The sequence below is a fragment of the Arvicanthis niloticus genome, chromosome 13 (genome assembly GCF_011762505.2).
Source record: "Arvicanthis niloticus isolate mArvNil1 chromosome 13, mArvNil1.pat.X, whole genome shotgun sequence".
Lineage (NCBI taxonomy): Eukaryota > Metazoa > Chordata > Mammalia > Rodentia > Muridae > Arvicanthis > Arvicanthis niloticus.
In genome coordinates this window covers 39380942-39404339 of record NC_047670.1, presented here as the reverse complement: position 1 = coordinate 39404339, position 23398 = coordinate 39380942, and positions in this window count along the sequence as shown.

Here is a 23398-nt window from a genome sequence, read left to right as displayed (position 1 = left end):
CTCTTCCCCTCCTCCCACCACTGATCAGGATCTCCTTCTCTATACATCCATTTAGTCCCCATTCTTCAAGTACAGTTTTGCCGCCTGCATGCTCTTGGCTGTGTGGTCATGAGGTACCAAACCTCACACCTTTAAAAACCCGACTCCCCCCTTTCCAGCAGCCATCACTTGTCAATAGCTCCTTAGCTAAGGATGGGACCTTGTGCCCACCTCCTTTCTTCTGAGTGGGAGAGGGAAGGAGGAGGGGAAAGGAGGAACAGGATCAGGAATTTGGGGTGTGGGTAAAGCAGAAGAGAAGCCCTGAGGGTCTGCAGAATGAATGAAAATATGGAACCTCAGGGTGGGGGAGGTGGGGTGGACGCTCTAGAATGTATCAGAGACCTGGGAGATGAGAGGCTCTCAGGACTCAGAGGGAGGGACCACAGATGAAATGCCAACAGTGGGGAGAGGGAACTTGGAGAGTCCACCTCCAGTAGAAAGACAGGGCATCAAGTGAAGGGATGGGGTTGCCATCTCACAGTCAAAACCTCTGATCCAGAATTATTCCTGTGTAAAAGAACTTCAGGGACAAAATAGAGAATCGACTGAGGAAAAAGGTCCAGTGATAGGCCCATATTGGGATCCAGCGCAAGGAGAGGCTCCAAGGCCTAACAATATTATTGATGCTATGGTGTGCTTACAGACAGGAGCCTAGTGTGACTTCCCTTTTGAGAGGCCCAACAAGCAGCTGATTGAGATAGAAGCAGATACTTAGACCCACCCAATGGACTGAAGTCAGGAACCACTGTGGTTGAATTAGGGAAAAGCTGGAAGAAGCTAAGGAGGAGGGCGACCCCATAGGAAGACCAGCAGTCTCAACTCACCAGGACCCCTGAGATCTCTCAGACACTGAGTTACCAAACAGTCAGCATACACAGCTAGTCCAAGGACCCCCCAAAAATATACAGCAGAGGATTTCTTGGTCTGAGTTCAGTGAAAGAAGATAAGCCTAACCCTCAAGAGATTTGAGGATCCATGGATTTGGGAGGCCTGGTGGGGATGGGGGACATCCTCTTGGAGACAGAGGGAGGAATGGGATGAGGAACTGTGGGATGGTGGGCAGACCAGGAGGGGGTAATGTTTGGACTGTAAAAAACTAAAAGTAATAAAAAAAAAGAACTTTTTTATTCTTTGAGAATTTGTTTTATATTTACATCATTCTGCTCCTCTTTGTCCTTGCAAATTCACCCACATACTCCTCTCTCTCTCTCTCTCTCTCTCTCTCTCTCTCTCTCTCTCTCTCTCTCTCTCTCTCCTCTCTCAGCAGCCATCACTTAATCTGTAGACATTCATCAAAGGGTGTGGCTTTGCGAGACCCCTCCCCGACCCTGCTTCCCAGCTGGCATATGGCATATCTGTTGGTATCATCATTTTCCAGGTCTTATTGAGACAACCATAGTTTTGAGACTGCAAAGGTGCAGTTTCCCTAATGTATATAAATGTCTCAAAACAGTTATTTTAATCCTCTGCCTCTTGAAAGTTTTCCGCACCTTTTCTGTAGTATCCCTTGAGCCTTAGATGCAAGGATTATGTGCAGCTGTAAGATGGGACTGGGCATATCTCTGTATTTTGACCAGTTATGGCTTCTGTAATGGTCTCAGTCTGTTGCAAAAAGAATTTTTGTTTTGGATGAGGGGGTGAGAGTTCCACTACTCTTTGGATACAAGCACGAATATTTATTGCACAGTTCAAAATTATATTGACAGTAGTAGATTCTTCTCTAGTGTCTATGATCTCCTCAATAGCTATGGGTCACAAACTAGGTTTACAGCACCAGGGATGAATTTCTGCCTAGTGAGTAGACCTTAAGTTCATTTAAGTGGCTTTGTTTATTCCCAAGATAGAAGTGCTACTGTTGCATCTTTAGTATTAGCTTGGTATTTTGGTCATTGTTGTGGTTCATAGAACTTACAGTTGGGTAGTGACATGGAAATTACTAGTTTCTTTGGAAAGTTAGTTATGTCAAATGATGGTTTACTGGGGCACACAGGTGAAAGGATGTCTTGCTAAAGAGAACACGTGAAAAAAATGTTTTCCTGAAGCAGACACAGGTGAAAGGATGTTTTGATATAGCAAACACATGGCAGGCCTATGATGAAGGAGTCTAAATATGGCGCCACAGAGAGTGGGAGAGGAGCACTGAGCATGGGATTTGCTTCGCTTTGCTTCGCTTTGCTGTCCTTCACTGACAACATGCATGTATAGGTTCACCTTACATGGTGGTGTTGAACTTAACTTGTGATAATGCTGCCATTGAGAGAAATTCACCCAAGAACTATTTATGAGGTTCTTATGGAAGTTTGCTGCTTCCAAGGCCTCAGGCCAGGTGGCGAGCCTCGTGGTTTCTTCAGGTATATGCCTGCCTAGAGGACTGGACTGAAGCTGCTGATTCATATGTGTTGTTTTCTACGGGACTGAACTGCTGAGAAAGAAGATCGAACTCACCCTCCAAGAACTATTGTTGAACAGGTATAATTCCTCCATATCCTAATAATTTTTCTCTTCCACTGCCTCTGCTGGTGGTGTGCTACCGTTATTAAAAGTAGGTTGTGAAACAATTTATGCCTATATGGTAGGACTGCAGATTAGATTTCTTCCTTGGTAGATTGCAAACTCCTTCTAGCACCATGAAAACCAGTCCTTAGGGAGAAGGCTTGTCAATCACTTTTAGCTAGGTACCTGTAATTTTTTCATCTAAAGTTGGGGGATTTTGAACAACAGGATATTATCATCAACTTCTAGGAAGCAAGCTAGTGCAACAACAATAACCCATATTTTGAGGGTCTTTTGGATTTCTCTGAACAACATGGAGAAACATTTCTCACGCCTGGGATTATGGTTTTTGTTAGAGAGTCATAGATTTTCAGGGGAGTATCGTTAGTCCAATTTTTTGAATGAGTGTTGTTTTCCCAAATGCTATAATTTCATCACACACACACACACACACACAGCATACACTCACATTTAACTATAAAATAATGTTTATAAACTAAGGAGACACAAAACGATATAATTCCCTACAGCTTTAGCAAGCATTCTTAGTGTTATTTATTTTCCTGTCTTCCTTACCCTCTGTGTTACCCACCCATCTTCCTTCCCTTGTTTTGCCCATTTCTCCCTTCATAGCACCAGGGCCTTACCACTCTTTTCCCTAGAGCTCTTCCCCTATACCTTGCTTTCTTTTATTTTTCTGGCATCTGTAATTACTCCCTGTGATTTATTCACGCCTGAAGATTAAAAGCTGGTATTCGCAAATAAGGGAGTCTTTGCAGTTTTGCATCTGGGTTAAGTCACTCTGTTTTCGAGTTCCATTCTTACATGCAAATGTTATGATTTTTTTTTATTTACAGATGAATAGCACTCCATTTATATATGTACACATTTTCATTATTCATTTATCTGTTAAAGGACATTGAGGTTGTTTCCATTTCCCAGTTGTTCGGGGTTGAACAACAGTGAATGTGGCTGAGAAAATATCTATAGAGCAGGATGTTGAGTCTTTTGGGTCGATGCCAAGGAGTGTTATAGCTGAATCATAAAGTACATCTATTTAGATTTTTAAGAGTTCTCCCCACTGATTTTCACAGTAGCACCACCACTTTGCAATCTTACCAACAGCAAATGAGGCTTGTTCTTTCAACGTAGTTATCAGCATTTTTGTCCATTTTTAAAAAATTTTTATGATTAAATATAATTATACAATTTTCCCCTTCCTATTCCTCCATTTCATTCTTTCCATGTTTCCATGTTTCCATATATTCAAATTCATTGCCTCTTTTCCTTCTGTTGTTATTATTGCACACGTGTAAGTGTGTAGACAATTACTACCTGCTGATTCTGTTCAGACTTGTTTGTATGTGATTTCAGAGATGAAATGAAGAATTGAAAATAGGATTGGATAACCTGAGTAGCGTTCTCTCTCTCAGAAGTTGTCAATTGACTAGAGTTGCCAATGAGTAGAGCCCTGTGAGATTTTCTCTTTCCACATTAGCTTGGGTATCGGTGTTGTCCACTGTTCAAATCCTGTTTTGTGGCCATAATGTTGAAGTACCATAAGGATAGCATCTTTGTCATTGCTAGAAGACAACCTCACAGCAGACTTCTTGTTTCTTGGCTCTTATAACCTTTCTGCATCATGATTTTAGCCATTCTGACTGGGGTAAGATGAAATCTCAATGTAGTGTTAGTTTCTATTTCCCTAGTTGTTAAGGACACCGGATATGTTTTAAGACTTTTTCTTTTAATATTTTATTTATATGGGTACAGTGTAGCTGTCTTCAGACACACCAGAAGAGGACATAGGATACAGATGGTTGTGAGCCACTATTTGGTTGTTGGGAATTGAACTCGGGACCTCTACAGTAGCAGTTAATGCTCTTAACCACTGAGCCATCTCTCCAACCCAAGACATTCCTTAAAAGGACTTTTATTTTCTCTTTAAAGAACTTTCCATTGAGAATAAGGGCATTTTTTTAAATTGGATTGCTTACTTTCCAGACTTTACTTTATGAGTTTTTATATTTTCTGGATATTAATCCTCTGTCAGCTGTAAAAGCAGCAAATATTCTGTCCCGCTTTGTGGGCTTCCTCCTCCTTGCTTCCTTTGCTATACAGACTGTCAATTTTATGAGGCCCCATTTGTCAATTGTTGACCTTAGTTTTTGAGCAAATGGAGGCTTATTCAGAAAGTCCTTTCCTATATCTCTATCATGTAGCTTACTGCCTAATATTTTTCTAATGGTTTCAGTGTTTCTGTTCTCTTGTTGTAGCCTTTGATACATTTGAAGATAGATTTTGTACAAATTGATAGATAGATGTCTAATTCAAATTTTCTATATGTGAATATCCAGTTTTCCCTGCATTTGTTGAAGATGCTTTCTTTTCTCCACTGTATTTTTTGGCATATTTCTCAAATGGTGGCCATTACATTTATTCATGCTTGGGTCTTCACTTTTGTTCCACTGATCTACATATCTATTTTGTGCAATACCTTATTGTTTTAATACTGTGACTCTGTAATATATTTTGAAATCTGTAATGGTAACCCTTCAAGCTAAAATGCTTAGTATTGTTTTGGTGACTCAGGTCTTGCATGAATTTTAGGATAAACTTTTTTTTTCTATTTCTGTGAAAAATGAGAAGAAGATTTTGATTTCACATTGCATTAATTTTGTAAATGACCTTTGGCAGAATGGTAATTTTTACAATAATTCTAGCAACATAAGAAAGAGGGGTTTTTCTGTTTTTTTTTTAGTGTCTGTATTTATTGCTTCCTGGGCTCAAAGCTTTCATTGCCCCTTAAATCTTGATAAGGCTTAATCTTGGATATTTCATTTTTGTTTAAAGCTATTGTGAATGAAAATGTGGCCGTATCTTTCTCTGTATGTGTTTTTTTTTTTGGGGGGGGTGTATAGAAAAACTGTTGATTTTCTTTGTAATTGACTCTATATCCTTACACATTTCTGAAATTGTTGATCATTTCTACAGTTTGTTGTTCTTGTTGGTGTGTGTGTGTGTGTGTGTGTGTTTTGTAGAAATCTTGGAATATGTTCTGTATAGTATTATGCCACACACAGATGGGGATACCTTGACTTCTTTATTTCCTGTTTGTATCTTTTCACTTTCTGATAAGCTAGTGCTTAGAACACAATGTTGAAAAGGAATGGGGGAAGTTGGCAGCCCCGTCTTTGCCTTGATTTCTGTGGGGTTGTTTCAAGTTTCTGCCTGTTAGGATGATGTTGGCTGTTGGTTTCTCATATATAGATTTTCTCGTGTTACTTTATGACAACTGCGTTTTCCAGTGGTCATAGGTAACCTCCATGGAAGGGTCCTTGAACTCCCAAAGAGGTCATGAACCAGAGGTTGAGAACCATTTGTTTATGTGGTTTATTACATGTATAGATTTGTGTATGTTAAGCTAGCCCTGCATCACTGTGTGTGTTAAGGCCAACTTGGTTTTGGTGGATAATCTTTCTACATATCTATTTTCAGACAGCGATCATTTTATAGAGGGTTTTTGCATCCGTTCTAATGAGTGATACTGGTCAATTTTTCTTGTTTCTTTTTATGTTTATTTCTTTACCTGGTTTTATTATTAGAGTAAAACTGGCTTCATAGAAGAAGTTAGAAAATGCACTTTCTGTTTATAATTGTTTGATAATTTAAAAAAGGTCAGTTATAAATTTTCTTTGAAAATCTGGTAGAATTGTGCTGAGAATCCATGGGACTGGGAGGGCTGATATTAGAATGTAAATGGAATAAATAGGTAAATAAAAATAAATATATTTAAAATAAAAAGATTCAGGCATTTATTTGTATTCTTTTAAAATTCATTAAACTATTTTCTAAAGTTTTCTTTAAACTATTCAAATTCTTTGAAGAATTTCAAGTTCATGAATAGTCTTTGAAATTCTGTGTCATGGGGCAATTTTCACTGGACAACATTTCTATAGGACCAGCTGGACTCAAAGAGTGTGTACATGCTTGTCCTTTTATGTAGTTTGTGTTTGGCTATGTAAGCTGGTCATGTGGATACCTTTCTTTGTGTGTCAGGTGTATGAGTCTATCCTGCATTAGACTAAGCTAGTGCAGTAACTATGTGACTGAAGCTAGGGGAAGAACAGCATGTGTGCAATGTTTATTACAGCATGAAAATATTCTTCCCATTCATCTTTAGTCCTAACTGGATGATCTCCCACCCATTCATGGCTTTTTGACTTGACTATGGCCCAAGTTTGTTATAGTTGCTGAGACTTCACTTAATTTCCCTGTATAATAACATAATACATGATGCAGGATGTCTTTCTAGGTTCTTTGAGGGCAGAATATGCACAAACATGATTTCTTCTCTCTAGAAGAATCATATGTATTGGTATGAATAGATTATTATAATAAAACTCCCATGATCTAAGGCATAATTTCATGAAATATTTATAAATATCTATTAAATTTGAACACTGTGCTAATTGCTGGAGCCATATTCCTTAGACACATGTATTTTCTTTTCCCACTTCAGAACTCTCAGACAATCGGACCACATTAAAAACCTAAACCAAACCAGGAGCTTTCAAGAGACAGAGATTTGCATTTGTCTTGGCCTCCACATCATAACAATTTTGAGATTTTAAGTATGTGAATTTTGTGTAAGTATGTGGCCATAGCATCCCTGAGCCCTAACTTCATCTCTAAAGTAAATACAAATATAACTATTCCTAAAGTCATTTGGATTAAGTGATGGTTTCTATGAAGTACTTGGTTGTTATCAAATCCTCAACAAACAACTTGTTTTTGAATTTCCACTCTCCCACACTTGGGCTACTCATCCTAGTTTCCTGGGTTTCAGGTATATCAGAAAATGAGGGGAGTTCATAAATGTGAAAAAACCTATACACTTTTATTTCATCTGATTTTACATATTAAGAATAATTCATAGTTCCATGTTTTTCTCATAATATTCATAGTTCCATGTTTTTCTCAAGAGAACCCCAAGTTCTTCTATAAATCAACCCTAACCAAAAGCAAAACAAACTAAACCTTGAGAGAAGAACAAAAACACAACAAAACAAAAGTATAGATTCCCTCCTGATTATAAAGATCTTGTGCTCTAAGCTCATGACTGTCTGGGTCACTGTGCTTTCTGTAACTAAGGCTACAGAGTTTGTTTACAAGAGGAGCACATCTTTAGCCATTTTAAAAAATAAAATGTAGGGACAGACTGTACTTCACTGAGGGGAGAAAAAAAACCCACAAGTGCATCTGGGAAGGCTTGGTCTGACAGACTCTTTAATTTCAATAATAGTATCATCTGGAAGTGCAGCCTAAAAGGACTTAATTTCATATTTGGCTTGAAGATGAAAATCTCCACTTTCTTTCATTTGCTAAGTATCCCAGTGGAGCAATGTGCATTTGTAAGAGGAGCCAGTAAGACACAAGGGGTTCTGTTTTTGTTTTTTTTCCCTCTTGAGTCTTCTGTTGATTTGGATTCATGGAAGTACAGGACATGAAGAACATTTACCAGTGAGCTCTTAGAAACACCCAGATGTGCCTGTAAGAATTCCTGGTCCTGGAGTAGTAGAACAGTAAGGCTTGTTTACATGAAGAGATGTTAGATCTAGAATGAGGTCCAAGGTTAAAGGTTTCTTATCAATGATACAAACATTTGGCATAGATAGCAAACAGCAACAAACAAGCTGGAAATCAAAGTACCTACCCCATGTGGACAGAACTCTTTTCCCATATAGTGGGAAGCATTGCTTCCCACACAGTCAGGGGGGTCTAGATCACCAGGAAAGCAAATTCAACCTCTGCCCTCTTCCTCCCACCCAGGAACTTACGTCTGCTTTTAGTTTATGACTTAAACGACTTTTTACTTTCCACCTGGCCATTGTGGGCTGCTCACATCTGGTTACATCATCTCCATATAGACAGAAGTCTTGGAAGCTATGCATAGAGAAAAAAAAATTGAGACATTACAAAACATAGAAGTATAGGAAAACTATAATTTAAGTAAAGGGATATTGCTCATCTGGAAACAGGAGACTTGAAGAAAGCAACATTTTTAAGTAAACAGAAACTACAGGAGTTTGTCCCCAGAAAACCTGTACTAAAATAGAATGAAAATGTTTTTGCCAGAGAAGAAGAATACAGATAGAAATTTGAATCTTCAATGTGGAATGAAGGGTTAGTTGAAGTAGCAAAAATTTGAGTTAAAAATTTAAAAAAAATATTTTTTCTCCAATGTATTTGATTTACTAATGACTATTTAAGGCAAATTTATATTGTGATAAAAAATAAAACAATAATGACTAGTAAAAAAAAACAAAGGCATTGAGAAGTAGAAGTAGGTGATTCTAAGATCTCTACACAATTAACAAGTGGGCCTTAGATACCTGTGTCTGCTCTTAGGGCTCTTTTCCTTCTGTTGGCTTGATTTGTTTAGCCTTGATGTGATGCTTCTTGCTTTGCCTTATTATACTCTATTTTGTCATGTCTTGTTGTTATCTCTCAGACATCTGTTCTTCTAAAGAGAAACAGAAAGGGAATAGATCTGGAGGGAATCTGGGTGAGGAGGAATGGGAGGACCAGAGCGAGGGGGAACTGCAATCAGAATAGATTTTAAGAGAAAAAAAATCTATTATCAATAAAAGAGGAGGAAGAAGGTAGGAGGAGAGAGAGACAGAGAGACAGAGAGAGAGAGACAGAGACAGAGACAAAGAGACAGAGAAAGAGAGACAAAGAGAGCAAGGGAAAGTGCTATAAATTGTCACGTGACACTTTGCTAGTTCAAATTAGAGTATGAGATAGTGATGCATGGACCAATCTGTAGATTCGTCACTAGGTTATAATACAAAGAAGAAAAGCTCAAACTTTAAAATTCTAAAACATTCAAATGGTTCAATGGCAGAAAAGAAACTGGTAAAAAATGAGATGGCACAAAGAGAAAATAAAATGGTAGATGACTTAACCCCAACAATAGTCAGCTTAAATGATAATGGCTTAAAAATTAAAAATAAAAAGTTGATATTTATAGGGGATGGAAAAATCAAGGCTGCATTGTCCATTGTTTAAAAGATAATCCCTCAAGAATAAAGAAAGTTTGAAAATATATAGCATAATAGAGATATAAACTGAAGCAATAGAAAAGTTAGTCTGAGAAGTGGTTGTTCAGACTTCCTGTTTTCTTTTCTTCCTATCAATGTGTAATCACAGCTTTATTGTGGGCTTCAGTTAACAATTAGCCTTTAATAGGTAAGATATGGCAGAAAGACTAAACTGTCATTCGAAGATGAGAGCTTTAGACATTCGTAGCACCTATCATGAGTTATTCTCTGTTACACACTTTCTCGTGTGTGTGTGTGTGTGTGTGTGTGTGTGTGTGTGTGTGTTGGGAGGCATTGATTGTGCACATTCCTGAATGCCAGAAGTCACTGTTTAGTATCTTTATTATTTTACTGTATTTTTATGAAAACCCTCATTCAATATGAATTATATAAAATTCTAAAAATGCAACAAGGTAGATTTCTAGACAACTCTAAAATATAACTAAAAGTTCTTTCCCAGATTTATACACCCAACTTGATGACAGCATAAATTCTTTTTCAAAGCCAGTTATAGACAGTAAACATTGTCTTATGACTTAACTATATATGTCTCAGCTCACAAACTCTGATGATAATTTTATTTATCTAGCGGATGCCAAATACTGATCATGAGATGCAAAGCTGTGAGTGAGAATTTGAGGTTTATGCCTTCTTCTTTTGGAGATAGGATCACAGGAAAGATCTGACTTGGTTAGACTGGCTGACTAGTAAGCCCCAGGGATCATCCTATCCCTGCCTCCCAAGTCTTGGAATTAGATGCACACACAGCCACATACAGCTTTTGTTGTTATATGGGTGCCTGGGTTCCAAAATTAGGTAAGCATTTTACTCAAGGAAATATTTACTGAGTTCCTGTCCCTTAGCTTTTGCTTACTGGTCAGCCAGGCTAACCAAATCCAAGACCTCCATGTTTAACGAGAGATCCTGTCTCGAAAAGAAGAAAGTGTAAACCTCAAATTCCACACCTCCTGTTGGAAGAACATCTGTCACCACTATACTTGGTTCACTTTTTTTTAAGTACCAGCTGCAAACATCTGGAGAGTAAGCTGAAAACATTAGTCCCATTTACAACAGAACAGTCCACCTGACTCTGTGGTTTTCAAACCTTTGTTCATGAAAGTCTTAAATCTTCAAGACGTTGCCTCGAACAGGCCTCAGCACATTTCTTCTCTCCAGTATCTCATTCCAAATATACACAACTGAGGTTTTGAACCACAGAAATTCTGTTCTATACTATAGGGTTAACTAAAGCTCATATTATAATTCCATCAAAATTAATACTCCCCTTATCCTAATCCTGTTTTCCTTATTCTTTCCAGCTGTTATTTGTGAGTATACTTCTCAGTATACTCTTGGTAGCCAATACTCTTAGTCCATATATCCTATGAAGTTGCCTACCTCCATTTCAGGAGTCATCTGAAAAAAAAAAAACAAAAGGTATAACAGATAGCATGACTGGATATCTACCAACGATGTAATTTTACTTCAGAAAGACTGTGACATGGAACAGAATAATAATTAGAGTCTTGTCACCTCTACCTTGAGGAATTATTGTTTCTAATTTAGGACAAAGGAATGATTCATGACGGTGTTTCGGTACCAGTTACATGTACTTGTGACTATTGAAAAAACATGCTGAGAATGGATTTTGAGGATACTGGACCAATGCAAATGAAACATAAGGCTAGATAAGAGTTAGTTTATGAAATGCATGTATGACTCAGGATTTCATTTTGTAAAGTATGCCGGAAGCTCATTATAGCACACTAAGAAGGCTCCTTAGTGCTTAGAACTAAATACATTCTTATTTACAAAGATCATTTTTGTGAAAGCTTAGGTCTATATTTATTTGTTCCAGTAGCATTTATTGGAAAGTGTTCTTTCTCCATTGAATTGCCTTCATTTTCTTGTTGTAGGTCAACTGACTAGATTGTGTGTTTCAAGGTTCCTATATTATTTCTTTGATCCATTTTTCTGTTATTTTGCCAATACTACATTGTATTTTTGATCACTGTATCATTAAAGTACGTCTCTATATTAACTAGTAGTATTTCTCTGGCTTTGTGCTTTAATATTGTGTTGAATTCTGGGAGATTTCTTTTCTATGTAAACTCTAGAAATCATTTACTAATATCTACAAAATAATTTTCTGGAGTTTTGATTGGACCTGTAATGAAAATGTCTAGATAAACTTGAGAAAACTGATACCATAACAATATCAAAACTTCTTATATAAGTGAGAAAAATCTTTATATTAGTTTAGTTATTTGATATTGTTTATTAGCATTATCTGATTTGTTATGACATGCCATTATATATGGACTGAAGTATCTCATTAATTTAGATGCAAATATAAATATGAATTGTGGTTTTAATCCAAAATTTATATATTCATTGCTGGTGTATAAAAATGAAATTGGCCATTGCACATTAGCCTTTTATTGTATAATCGTGTAATGTCACTTGCAAACAAAGATAGTTTTTCTTCCTTATATTCAAATTCACCCCTTCTCTCTGTGTGTGTCTTTCTCTCTTCATCTCTCTTTCCCTTTCTCCTTTTCTCCCTCCTTCTTTCTTGTCTTAACTGTATTTTTAAGGACTTATAATAAATAGCATGTTGAGGGGAAATGAGATGCAATACTGTTTTTGTTTCCAAACTTAAGGACGGGAGTTTAACCTTCTAATATTAACTATTACACTGGGTTTTTTTTTTTGGGGGGGGTGTGCAGTCCTGTCTATGAATTTGTGACACCATACACAGATTTGTACAATTTTAATCTAGAAAAAATGCTATCCTGGAGAAAGTGAGGCAGAAATAAAATCTCAGTATTAGCTGGGGACCTGTTGGCATTTCATAGCTGCTGGTAGAAGAAAAGTAAGTTTTCTTTAATGATGTAATCCCCTGATAGCTGGACCACACTGTGGGGGGTGGGGAGATCCTTACTGCCAAAACTAACTAGGCAACACAAACGAGACACAATGTAGGTGGGTGGGAAGAACACTCAAATGTAGGAGTTGTGTAGGTACAGAGGTAAAGGTAAACAATGAAGGTGGATACGATAGCAGTTGAAATTCAGAATACATTCTATCAAGTACTCAAAGAATTCATAAAGTATTTTAAAGGTAGATATTCTCTATGAAGTTGGGGGATTTATGCTATTTTTATGTTTCTGAGGTTTTATTTTGAATGAGAATTGGAATTCACCAAATGTTTCTGGTTTATCAGCTATGATCACAGGACTTCTATTTTTAGCTGGTTGATGTCACTCATAGTTTTCATTATTTGATTTTTAGACGTCAAGCGAATTTGTATAGTTTTGATAAATTTTATTTGACCAAGCTATGCAACTATTTTTATTCTGTATTGAATTCCATTTATTAGTGTTTTGTTGGTTTTTCTTATATATCCATGTGTTCATATATCTTTAATATATATTCTATCATGTCTTTCTACAAGAAGCTATAAAACAGCAAATTTATATAATGGAACATTTAGTTATTAACATCAGTTGCATGGAGCCAGTGATAGGTTCCACTCAAAGGTGACTAGCTATTCTGTTAGTCAGAAGGAACATGTCTCCTGGTTGTGTGTTGATATAATAGTGTAGCTGTGACTTAGCCTCACTTTTTGTTCACCTTACAAGAAAAAAGTCCAGCAGAGAAAAGAAGAAAACAAGGACTTTTCTGCCTACAATTCTTCTCATTTCTCCATACTAATATTGTGCTATGAGATTGTGAAGACTGTAAATTATCTGGGATTCAGTTCTTTTACATGTGTGTTATAAGAATTATATCTTCTACTTACTTCTTCTGTATCTGAAAGCTTTTAATACTTATTCCCTCCAATAATAATCGTTAGGTAATGATCAAGACAACGGGGTGTCCATGAGCACAGAGTGGCACCACTGAAAAGAGTCTCAAGTCTTAGAGAATCTCCAAGGATAAAAACCTTAAAATATGAACAGTGCTCCAGGATAAGAACATACACAACATAAACAAAAAAATTCAGTGGTAGATGATTGATAGGTTATCAATTTGAGTAATAAAAAGAATCAATCTTTATCAATCTATGTTTTGAGTCCAAACATGTTTTCTTTCAGGTTTCAGGAAACAAATTAGAGTCATCGTGGAAGTAGAGTCGTGCTTCTTCCTTGATGAGGCTGCCCAAGTCATCCAGCATTTCCATTAAGCTTTGGGTTTTCAAGGGAATCTTGACCTCTGCTTTTCCTCACCCCTGTGCCTCACCCTGCCCTAGGGCACTAGATGGAGCTCTATGGAAGCAGTTCTAAGAGCCTGGGGAGGATGGGAAAAGAGTAGCCCAGGATTTTTCAGGATCTAAACTTGGCGACTGGAACGGAACATTGTACTGAGACACTGCAGACAGCACCCACTGATTGTAGATCATTTCTATCTCTCAGTGTGATCCAAGGAGCTGGACCATAAGGATCTTCTATAGTGCATGACATGTCAGAGCAAAGTTCTGAAGTTCATACAAGAGAGCAGAGATGGTATCATTTCTGCTTTGGACAAGTGGATACACTTGGACAAAATCTTTTTCTATGTCCAGTGTCATTCTCTATGAAGAAGTGACAACAATGCTTCCTTAACAAACTTATTCTAAAGACTAAAGGAAGTAAGAAATTCAAATATAGAATGCTCATATTACAGAGGCTAATCATAATACTTCTCTGGGCACACATGGTTTTATTTATTTGTGTTTTTGTTGTTTTGTTTTGTTTTTGAGGACAGGTGAGTGTACTTGATAATAAGAAATACTAGAAAACACTAACCTACCTATGAGACTCCCATGTTTTCAGTATCAAAGTGTTAGTCATGGGAAAAGAATAGAGTGAAAAGAGGATGTCGCATTTCAATTAAAGTTTCAAATCTTTCTAGCACATGTCTCGTAATCTATCTTCTTTTAACTTTATAACCCTGGAAGATATTAATAATAATGCTACTATTACAGGTGACACTTAGTTAGCATTGAGTGGCAAGACATTTTCTAAATGTTTTGCACGTACAAATTCGTTTAAGTTCCTTCACAACCCCACAGGGTTGATTCTAGTACATTGGCACTTTCATTTTATATATAAGGTCATGAAGTTCAATTTTGTAAGCAAAAGACAAGGAATCTCCTCTTGTTCCCGACTGGCTGGGAAAATAAAGACAAAATCACTGGAAGAAAAAAAAACAAACAGAAAAAAAAAAAACACACTCAATTGGAATTTTATCGGATATAGGAGGCTTTAGGATGAAGACTCAGATTCAAAACCACTTTCTTCTTCTGTGCTTGGATTGCATGCAATAGCAGACAGCAAGATAGACACATGATCAGGCAAGAAAAATAGTAACAGACATAGGGAAGGAATTCAGAATGACCAGTCTGTTCAGATTCTTATTGATCTATCTAAGTCATAATCTTTTATCTTGGGTATACGACAGGACCTTTTTAGGAATGTATCTATAACCTTTTTTTTTTTTTCACACAAGGATGTGTTAGAGAGTTTCCTTCTGTGAGTTCTTTCACAGAAGGTAAGGGAATATGAATAATACTTTTCAGTTTTTGTAGAGGAAAGGGACTCTAGATATTTTAGGGAATATCTTGGGGAAAGGAATAATGAAAAAGGACAGAAGTTTAGAAAGACCTTGCTTCCTATGTCTTTTTTCACATCGCTATTCAAGTAACTATTGAAGATGCTAAGGTACCGCAGTTTGGGGGCATTCTGCATACCAACACACATGTATATTAATCAACATTAACTGAGTTTGAAACAAGTTTGGGACCAGAGTTCTTAATCCATTCTCTGTGTCCTAAATTTACCTTTCTGTAGATCTGTTGACATTTGTCCAGGAACTTTTTAATATTTTAGCTCCAGTGTAATAACATGTCCACAGTGATCTATCCTTTCTCAGTTTCTGACTTACCTATCAAAAATCCCTTTTTTGGCATTTTCTGTTTCACTTGGTGAGAGTGGTGTGGGAGATAGTGCTTGGGCAGGTGGAATGTGGAGGAGCCATATGTGGGTCTGTGTTCCACTTCACTGCTGTGTTGTTGAGCACTGGGGAGGTGAGTGCATCTCCCTGTACCACCACTGTTGGTTGCTGGGCTTTAGGGAAGCCCAAGACACTCTTGGGGGGGGTGTAAAAATGCACAATCTAAGATGTGGGGCACTGAAGTTATGATTCCCTAACTCTAGGGTACCCAGTCACACAGAAGAGTCGGGAACAGAGGATCAGGGGTCTATGGACCCACAATGAGGTCAGGACTGTTGGGGGCCTGAGGGCTGAGGATGATGATGAACAAGGGAATGGGAAAATAGGGAACTCCGACTTAGCTTGTCAGCAAAGGTAGAGGTAGTTGGCTGGAATTTCCGAGAGGCTTTCTATGGAAGACTTAGGCTGCAGCTCTGTAGGTGAAAGCCTTCTCCATGCCCCCGACAGTGGTTTCAATGGAAGAGACAGCCCTAGGTTCCAAACTGTTTATTCCTTGTTCATCATGGAAAATGGATGCACACCAACTTCTCAGGGTGGACCAGAGATTAAACACTTTTTGCAAGGAGTAATGTCTGGGAAGGGAACCTTATTGGCTATGCTCTCAGGGCCTCTAGGTACCTCATTAGCATGGAGAACTCTGTTTTGGGCTATGAGACCCACATGGGGAGTGTGAACATGTGTTCCAGGCCAGGAATCTGGCAGGGAGGAAGCACATACCGTCTCAGGTATACTGGGGTCTCAGATCTGTTCTACCTTACCAAGTTTCCTGGCACAGTCCATTGTGCCATAGACAGTTGTCCAGGAACTCTTTAATATTTTCATCCCAGTGTGTCCACAGTGATCTATCCTTCTCAGTTTCTGACTTATCTCTTAGGACTTCACCTTTTTGGCATTTCCTGTTTCACTGACAAACAGAAGAAAAATGCACATGAGCAATGCTAGCCTCACACCAGGAAACCAGCCAGCCAGGCCTGGTGCCATCTGTCTTGGTGGCAGGGCCCTCTGTCTTCAGTCTAGAGAGAGATCTAAGAACACCATCTGAAGCCTGCCAAAACAGACTGAAGTTCCTACTTTTTTCTTGAAGTACTTTCCAAGGAAATATGTTTTACAAAAACGTGCACGAATTACCAAAGAGATGAAAAGAAAGCTGCAGCTGTAAACCAAGGAGTAGAGAAAAAGTTTGAAATGCATTGTCATAAAAAGCCAGTTGAAATCTCTTCATGGATGAAGAGGAAGACAAAATGTTTGTGTTTGTATGTCAAAGGGCAAGGATTTTCTTGCTGGTGTCAGGGCCACTTTACTGGTGTTGTCTTATGCCCTGTAGTTATGGCATAATTTGAAGAGCTTGCCTGGCAGCTAGATGGAAATGAACAGGAGATGTTCATCATGGAAAACGTTGATAGGAAGAATGGTCAGGTTCATGTCTCTGTTGCCCAACCCAATTGGATGTTCTCTTTATATTTCCTTTGATATTCATTCTGAATAAATCTCAATGGTGGTGTTATAACATGCCTGTGTTCATTCCTTCTTTCACTAAAATGTTCATATGCTTTTTATGCCGGTCATGGGAGAAAAGAAAAAAAGAAAGAAAAATATAAGTAAGAGGAAGGTAAGGGTAGAAGAGAGAAGAAGGATAAGAAACACTGATAATTAAAAACATTTATGTACAAATCACATATTATAATAGACAATTACATATACATTCATTTAGTCTGTGTGTGTGTGTTTGTGGGTTTGTGTACCAGTGTGTCTGTCTATACAGGCAGATAAGTATGTGGAAGCCTGAGATTGTCATCCTGTATCTTTTCCAATCAGGTCAACACCTTGGAGTTTTGAATTAGGGTCTCTCACTGAACCTGGAGCTCACTGATTGGCTAGGCTGGTTGGCCAGTAAGCACTTTATATCTTTCTGTCTTTCAGCACGGGGTTATAGGCACAGAGCAACATGCTTGACTTCTACACGAGTGCTCATGACCCAAACAGGTCTCCATGCTTGCAAAGCAAGCACTTTACCCAATGAGCTAGCTCACTTCTCAAACACAGCTCACTATCTACTGTTCTTGCTCCTGAATTTAAGAGGAATAGAGTAAATGGATGTGGCACAATGGTCTCTGTTAATATAACTTAAAGCCTATTCAAGGAAAAAATAACAACAATATTCTGTTGCATGGGGTATTGCGTACAGAACCGTTTTGTCCTAACTCAGCAGGACTTAATTGGACTCTGGGGGCTGCATGGGATGCAATGGAATATAGATGGTAATGAGATCTTATGGGGCCCTATGTGTTAGAGCAGGGCAGATGGATGAGAATGGGTACAGCAGAACTTGAGGGCACTGGAATTTCAGGCCACAAGCCAAATCAGATATTTGACCTCAAAGAAGACTTAGGAGTTCTTCAGAATGAAATCATGATTGTAATGGCCATAATTTAATTTCTTCTAGCCTTGACATAGCCAATGCCATCATGAACCTTGATGGTATCATGACCTTGCCCTGCAGTTATGGCAACAAAATAAGGAAAACAGCAAGTATTAATATCTAGGTCTGTGACAGAAGATATATTCACTCCTGGAAAAACCTTTTTGAAGGGGTGCCATTGTAGAAATACCATGAGATCCTTACCTGAGAATATACTCACCATTATTTCCTGTCATGGGTGAATATGACCTTGTGCTTGCTAGGGCATTCACAAGGTAAAATACAGGAGGTGGGTATTGATATTCTTCAGTAGTCCAGGTTTAGTGATATATATTTCTTTGTTCCTCATTCCCACACACTAGAGAATCACACCTTGGAGGAAAAAAATTACACAGTTGTAAACATCAGTATTGCTACTTTCTAGCTTATGATGCCAGAGATGGTATTGTACCATGAGAAGTCTTCCTGTTTTCCTTGTAAACTGAGGACCATACCTTCTTTAGTCATCACAAATGCAACTGTTATCCTCTGTTGAAGATCTTGTTGGAGAAGAGATATTATACAGAGGGTTACTTGTGTCCCTTTCTCTCTTCCTTTGTTCTTTGCAAGATTAGCATGTTTAGTAGGTATGCAGGATTCTGAGGTGAAAAAGTCCTCCAAAGAATAAGAACATGTTATAATGACATCATATATATATATATATATATATATATATATATATATATATGTGTGTGTGTGTGTGTGTGTGTGCGTGTGTGTGTGTGTGTATGTGTGTACTGCTATAAAGAAATCCACTACTTTGCATACTTTTAAAGTTAACTGGAAATGTAACTTTACCACACACACACACACACACACACACACTCACACGTACACGCACACACACACGCACACACACTAAAAGTTTTTACCCTCTTCCTATCAAAGAAAATCGATTTAGGGACAAAGAACTCTGCAAAGCCCAGAATGAGTATGCATTCTACAGCCCACAGGAAACCCAAAAGTCATTTTCTAAAATATAAGGAATCTTCAAGACCAGATTTTCTGAGGCTTAAACTTGAAAAGCAACAATGACAACATCATCATCATCAATAACAACAACAACAACAAATAGCAACAAATTGTTTCCATCAAATACTGGAAGCAGACTGGTCCTCAAGTCCCTTTCCCTTTAGGAAAGGCTCAGTTAACCTGCCTCATTAAAAAATCTGTATGAGTGTTATCCTTTCTTTCATGGATTTCTATAAATTGTGAAATGACTGGTATGGTGGGCGGGGGGTGTTAGGCTTTTCTTTTCTACAGTTTTGTCTAAACAATAACTCTATTTTACTTTACCGATTTCTTTAAAAAAAAAAAAATAGAAAAGCTGTGATAGTGGGCTAAGTGCTAAGTGCCTGGGAAAGCATACACAGTTTCCAGACTCAGGTGTAGCTCTTGATACTGAGGGTATTCAGCATATTCCATTAAGATCACAGCTCAACTCTGTATGAACCTGGTGCCCATGGTGGAGAGTTACTCATCTCCCAATTCCTCAGTGCTCTTCATGATGTAAAATGATGACACCGATGAGATCCTGTTAAAAATTTGGAGTTTAAAGAGAGGTATTTATGAAAAGCAGTGGAAGCATCCAACAGCAAGGCTCCACAGGTGGTGATGTCCTGTTCACCTCTCATCGTGTTCTCCAAGTATGATCACATCACTCTTGCATAAATTAATGTCTTCTGAATACCTTTATGGTGAACAATGAACACCTTTAGTGGTTTTGGTTTGCTCTTGTTTTCTTGTGTATAATTAACTGACATGAAATGTATTGTGAACTTTTGAAACATGGAAGTAAATTGTTTCAAAAAAATGTTTTTAGACTTGACCAGACTGCCCAGCACATAAAGGCACTTGCTGCCAAGCCTGACTACCTGAGTTCATTTCCCAGAACCACATGTCAAAAGGAAAGACCTGGCTCTACAAGTTGTTCCATGACATCCGAAGGCACACTGTAGCATGCTCATGCATGTACATATACACACAAGTATCAAATAAAGAAATACAATAACTTTTTAAAAAGTTTTTTAAAAAAATTTAATGCAGGGCTGGAGAGATGGCTCAGCGGTTAAGAGGACTGACTGCTCTTCCAGAGGTCCTGAGTTCAATTCCCAGCAACCACATGGTGGCTCACAACCATCCGTAATGGGATCCAATGCCCTCTTCTGGTGTGTCAGAAGACAGTGATGGTGTACTACATAGAATAAATAAATAAATCTTTAAAAAAAAATTTAATGCTTATAATGTGTTTTTCTACAACTGAACAATACTTATTTTGTTTGTCAAACCACTCTGTGGAGCCTTGTCTGTGGGTAAGTATATCTGTAAAATGTATCTTGTAGTTGAGAAAATTGTGGCATAGAGAGACTGGGAATCTTAATCAAACTCACATGGGTGGTGGGTCTTAGACCTGGGATTACAATTCAAGAAGCTGGGCTTAAAGTGTAGACTGTTAAACGCATTGCTACGTTTTCTCGTAGATTTGGAATAGAACTGAAATTAGTCACAGACTAATTGCAAAGACTGAGTGAGTCAAAGATGATTGAAGATAAAACTCCTAAGTTTATGAATGTGCAAAGGGAGACAACTACTTTGAAATACCCCATTAACAAGCTCTCCCAAAGCACCACATATGCCTAATCTATGAATCATCAATTTCATCCCTAGGACTATTCCCATAAAAACCCAAAATACATTATCAAAAACAACAGTTCTTATAAGGGAATAACCTAAACAAATAGGTAAAAGAGTCAATATGCTGTATTCTATTTACTTAATGATACATTACAGATCTATATGAATAAATCAAGTACTGTTATACCAAAAATGTCATGGCTTACTTTTTCAGACAAAACAGTGAGCCAGCCACAAACAGTACTTTCTATACATACACTTATAAACAGTTCAGAAACATGCAACATTAATCTATGCTGACAAAACTTAAATAATAGTCACTGAAGCATGTACACATTTGGCTACGGGTATAACTGAGAAGATGCAGGAGGCTGAGTGCTTTGCAGAATGATCACACAGGTAGACATAGGCATTAAATTGCACTCTGAAACTTTGAGCAAGAAATTCCAGACCTTAACACGCCTACCACCCTCTCACCTCAAAACAAGTCATGCTTCTTATTCTTACAAGTGATTCCAGGTTGTGCTGTGGGTTATCCTAATATCAAACAGTAATCTGCATTGCTAGCAGAGAATCAAAATCAGCCTTGAATTCTCAAAAAGAGTATCAAAAACCAGAAGCATATATTTTTTTTTTTGTTTCTCATGAAACGGTTAAGTGAGCTGATTTCTCCCGTTTCTGCAGCCAGCAGCCAATAAGGCAATTCTGCTTGGCTTTCAAGAGCAGTGAGGTTAGGAAAACCATCCAAGAATGAAGGCAGTGTTTCATGATCTGCCCCAAGCCACACAATCCTGCACTAAATCAATAAAAATCATCCACAGATTTCTGCGCTTACTTTATTAAACTAGCATTTCTAGGAGTCCCCAAGACAGACAAGGAACAGCTTGTCATTGGGCCTCTGGAACATCTTGCAAATAACAGATCTCATTGTTTAGCGCTAATCTGGCTAGCCAGTAAATGACTTCACAACTCCACGGGATGCATGTGGGTATAGATTGACTTTACACTTGGGAGGACTTTAAAGTTTGTTTCTTAAGAAGGAAGTGCTGGATCATAATTCTACTACGCTCCAGTCATGGCTATGGCTCACTAGTTTATATCAGTTATGGCAGGAAGAAGTGCAATTTCATCTGGTGACTTTGATACCACACATATCTTTTTTTTTTTTCCCTGAAGAAAAGATGTTTCAAAATCCAGCTTTTGCAAAACTACTGTTGTAATACCATTTAGGTCTCTCAAATCTTTATGGATCATTTACTGTGATCCTTGAAATGAAGACCAAAGCTACATTCTGTAGGTGAGATGCTGAGTTAGCTGGTTTGTATAACATTCTATTCTGACACAGTTTGAATTTGAATTAAGATGTTGTCACCTTGGGGAAAACTCTGTGGGTTTCTACTTAACTGTAGTTGCCTTCTTAAAGTAAAATAATAACATGACAGTTCTAGTTATATGCCTGCGATTATTAAAGTATTTAACCTTGGGAAGAATATTTTACTGCTTGAGTTCCTGTCAGTTGATCTGAAAAGCAAACCCCCTGCAGGAGGATGTCTCTGAAGTGTTGTGGTGTTTGTACCTACCATGTTTAGCTCCAAAACGTGTCTCTTCCTATTTCCTGTTGTAGCACAAAGAGAACCACATTAAGACCAAAGGCAGCTTTATTTGAACTTGGAATGTGTTGGGAAATTATAATTGAAACCACACAATCTATTCTTTTTCCTAATATGATTATTTCAAAATGCTTCATTCTCACAGAGAATTGAAAGGTTGAAATGAAAGGCTGGCCTTGGCTAACCAAGGCCAGACTTTGAAAATTTCATTCAGCTAAAGCAAATGATTTGCCAAACGACCCAAGAGTGGGTAGACATGATAGTGAGGATTTTAAAAAAAACAATTCAGCATGTGAATTTTCTAAAGGAAAAGCTATTAGTATTATTTAGATCATATGGATGTTGAAAGACAGTGTTGAACTGAGATTGGCTTACAGTTTCTTGTCACAGTTTTCGGGAAATTTTGGCATGTGTTTTACTACAGATAGTGATGATGGTCTGTCACTAAACAAACTGCATTAATGCCCATTCACATTCATATTTCCCTTCGCAGAAGTTATCTCTTTTCATAAAGCCTTATAGACATGGGTCTCACCTGCCAGAATTATATTTTTGGTGTGTAAGTAAGTGTTGATTTCAGATAATTAGGAAAACAATCCTCACTCCTTGCCATTTGGTAAGGCCAGAATTTTTTTTTTCTCTCTTTGTTGATCTCCTTCAAAATTACCCATAAAATGTAAAATAAATGGCCATTTTCTATTTTAGTTTGGTTTGAATATATGCTAATTCCAACTGAGTATGTTTTGTCTATAAATATCAATGATATGTTTAGAGAGTAAAAGTAACTCTGGGATGCCAGGAAATCAGAGTAAAGTGATATACATGTATCAGTAGAGCTATGAATATCTGTCTTGTGAACCATAATGGAGGAGAAATTAAAATGGTGTTAGAGATTCCCAGAAGATCCCTTCAAGGAAAGGTTGACACGAAAAGATTTAATCATGAGTAAGAGCTATCTAGGTTTGGAAGAACAGCCCTAAAATAATGTATGAAAGCAAATTATTCTTTACCCAAAGATTGAAGTAGCTGAATTAAATAATGGAGCTGAAGTCATATCTAAC